The sequence below is a fragment of the Porites lutea genome, chromosome 4 (genome assembly GCF_958299795.1).
Source record: "Porites lutea chromosome 4, jaPorLute2.1, whole genome shotgun sequence".
Taxonomy (NCBI): domain Eukaryota; kingdom Metazoa; phylum Cnidaria; class Anthozoa; order Scleractinia; family Poritidae; genus Porites; species Porites lutea.
Window position 1 is genome coordinate 33,471,508 of NC_133204.1, and position 4,191 is coordinate 33,475,698.

Sequence of the window (4,191 nt, forward strand, 5' to 3'; positions counted from 1 at the left end):
AGTCCTGCATCCGCCCCTGCAGTGAGTGTTTAGAGGACTCTTAACCTCCTTTTACAGAAACCTGACCTCCACAATCTCAAGTAGATTAAGTCGTGGGTCATTACAGAGTTTTCAGAATTTTTAAGGGGGGTGGTATAACGTAAAGTATTTTCAAGATATCCCATGACAAATAATTTAAGGCCAATCATAACCAAAAAATCTTTCAATTTCATTTTACAATTTTTTTATAGCTGTATCACGTGACCAGCCACGCCCTGTTTTATCGAAAAAAACTTTGAGTCGAAATTCCCACCGGAAAGAGAGTAAACCGTTTTCCTTCAGTAGGTCCAAAAAGTGGCTACTAATAGTCTTCTTGTAAAAACAATCGGAAGGAGACGAGGTCAATAAACCTCTTTCTCCTGTCGATAATTTTAGTTGGAGGAGGACTGGCACTAGTCAGTGAACACCAATTGCACCTGCCAATTGTAATGCTTCGAACCATTCCGAGCTGATTTCATAGACACTTTGTAGGGACAATGTTTTGATAGAGAGAAAGCGGAGCTACTCGTTTGGTAAGTGGTGGGAGTCGTTGGTTACATTTTTTGAACAATGGAGGGCGTGGTCGATCACGTGACCAAATGATTTAAATTTCTCTTTTCAAGTTTTAAAAGTTTAGTTTACCCCACCAAAAATCGTCCCTTGTGGATGTCTTTAACCATAGTTTTTGGAAGCTGCACATAAAACTCATAAATGACTGACCCAGGCCTTAATCTACCAGAGATCCTTTCCTTGTTTCCTTTTACTGGAGGAAAAAAATAATAGATTAACATCGAATTTGCCCTGCCACATTTTCCCTCTAATTTACATGTACATGGCGTTGTAAATCAAGGGCGAATGTGGCATTTGCTATTTTTGCCCCTGCAGTTCTCCTAATTTGCACTTTTTTTGCATCATATTTTTCCTGAGCAAATTTGATATATATCTATTTTTTTCGTCCAGTGTCTTATACCTTAATGGAAAACTAAGCAGTTAAACCATCCTGGTACTAAAACACAAGACTCGCAGTACTTTTTTCTCGTGAAAAGAGTTATTTGATAGCCACTTTCTCGAGAATTGGAGTATGTTATGGAGTGCAAAAACCGGACAGTGCCTTCCTTAAGTTGTCGATTATTTGAGTGGAAAGGGGGGCAAATGACTAAAAATTAGTTCACGCTTTCAACTATCAATTTTCACACTCGACAAAAAATCTTGTCTATTTGATCAGAGAAATGGTACTAGTATTAACAAAAGGGCTTACATGGTAGAAGAGAATAGCTAAACCCTATTTTTGACAGACTTCTAGCCTGCGAATACAGCCTGCATTCGCAGCCTAAAAGATTTCTAACTATAAAGAGCTCCCATAAATCTTCTACCGCAAGAAAGTAGTTCAGAGGTTCAAACGTGAACCACAGGCTGCAAAGACTGCAATTTTACGAAGAGGCCAAGATCACGGGACTACCCATTTTGTTATGGGACAAAAATACACCTTAACTTGTTCTTTGTTTCTAGTTAGGTAGTTAGTTAGTTAGTTTGTTTTTTTGTTTTGCTCGGATGAGAGAAAGAAAATTGGGGGCGATCTCGTTGTTTATGACAAAACGTTGGATCCATCACTGTCGGTGATAAATTGCAGATAACATGACTTCCTGTAGCCCAATTTCGTGTCTATTAACCTATTCAAGCAAATCAGACTCGGCTTTGCTACTTTAGTCGTCCGTTCTTATGGCGCTCGCTCGTAAGATTATGACCTTATCGGACACCATTCATTCCAATTGCCAATGTCGTGAACTGGTGTGGACCGTCTACGCGCATGCAGTGTCGCCATGACAAAAAAACTTCTGATTAAAGCATCTTTGGCATATTTTGTTCAATATTTTGCTCCATCTACTATCAGCATTTTTTCCATCCGCCTTTTACTATCCGCATTTTTCCATCCGCATCCGCTATCCTGTCCGCGTTTTACAGACACCCCAACGAATTTCCTGACGCTGTTTGCAATCCGGCCTTTATTTCACTAGCTGTTGTACTTATGTCAATGAAAAACTAGAAATATGTGTATCGCAGAACCTCCTGAAGCTCGGGAGGTGGGGTGGGGGAGCCCATAAGGGGTGGGAGGACAGGAAAGAAATGAAGTAAATCATGTAACTGGGGAGGGCGAGTCTAATATTGGAAGCTGAGCTTTACTTAATCTCCTGTAGATTAAATATGAACCTAGTGTTATGGCTTTCAAAAGGATCTTCTGAGATTTAAATGGGGTTGCTGTTGTTAGCGAATGCTGCATAGGTCCCATCCCCCCATTCACCCCATGTGACCCTCCTACATGTGTAATTATAGTCAAAAGGAAATGTGGGTGATAGTGGATAACTGCCGGCTAATATGCAGTTGAATTTGCTTAATAAAAGCTAACCCTTAAGTGTAATAATCATCTGTGAAATGTATCAGTAGAAGTGAGTGGATGTGAATGCTAGGAGATAATGCTGCAGTGAAAACAACAACTAAATGCTGGTAATTGGAGAAAAAAATTATGGTTCTTTAAGGTGAACTACAGCTATAAAAATTGCACTTTTTTGGTACTATTGTTTGTAAAAGTAAAGTGCAAACATAATCACCGAAATAGAAAATTACAAGTAGCAATGTCATTAAGGATGCAGTTCATGAGAATTACTAAAGTGATCATGCCTTATGATTATTGAATGTGTGGGCATTCACCATAAAGCACTGACCAATTTTTTTACCACATAGGCAAGTGTTCATAGTTATTCGTGTACATGCATAAGAAACAAATCCCTATGCAAGAGTGAATTTGTTTTAGGAGTACCCAACGAACTTTTTTCGCAAAATTGATTATACAATGTCGTAAACGCTAGCAGAGTGCTTTTACGTCAACCTATGTTAATATTTAACTTTCCTGGGAAAAAAATACCCGCTCTTCACTGCTAGCCAGCAAGACTTTCAGAAAATAAAAATCCCAGCCAGCAGTCATGTTTGACGGGTTTTTGCCAGCCAGCAACATTAAAAAAGACAAAAATTACGCAATTCCAGCCAGTGTGAAACGGATTTCGGTGTTTGCCAGCCAGCAGTAGCACATGCAAGTTATGTATGAAAAATTATGTCCACAAATTGGCAAGTCATGTTGAAGGTGATCAGTTTCTCCATTGGTCTCCATTCTAAACATGCATGAGCTTGGTGAGACAGTGCAAGAGCCATAGATTTTTAATTTCCCAGACTGAGACGAGTCAAATGAACACTTTCCCTGTCTTAAATGCATTTATCGTGAATGTAAAGCCAAGTGCAGGATGGATTGATCTTATGGGAAACCCTATATAAATATCTGCTTGCATGTCGTTTAATTTCTTGAAACAACCTTCTTCTGCCAATGGAACAAATGCTTTATTTCGAAAATGGTACCATTGTCTGACTTCTTTGAAAGAGTGAAATTTTATGAGTGACCTGTTAAATTTTCCCTAACAGCGAAAGGAATTAACTTTCCTGGCATGGCAACCATGTCACACACTAATATTCTGAGAATATCCGAAATACAGAATGATGTTGTTTTCGAATAATATAGGAACAAAAATACAGGGGGCCAGCAATAAAAATTTTTTGTCATGTTTGACTTAAAAGACACAGCTGTGTTTTTGTATAAGGCTGCTATAAATATATATTTTTTACTTGTAAAGGAAATTGAATGAAAATTGTAAGCTTAAACGAAAAATTTTGTTTAGTAAGGATTTTGTTTGCAAAATGTAATGCTTCCCTACATGTAACACATTATCGGTGCTCTAAACTGTTCATTGTAAAATAAAGCTTACTGTAGAACGGTGAAAAGGCTGATCGGCTGTCCTCAGTTCGTTGGAAAGATACTCCTGCCTCGTGTCGATTTTACACATGGTGTAATTCTTGCTTCCTATTGTTGCATCGAAAAAGATAATTTTGACCGTAAACATGGGCTCTTACTTCGGGTAGAAGAGCACAGAACGCGTCATCAGAATGGAATGGACAAAAGAATAACATTAATGGGTTTATTATCTTTCTTGTTTGCAGCAGACGACATCTACGAACCAAAACCAACGTCTTTTGTCGTATCTCTTGGAGTAGCAGACTTTTGTGTTGGAATGTTGGATGTGTTTTCATAAATATTTGGAATGATCAATGTAGTGCTTTCAACTATAGCGT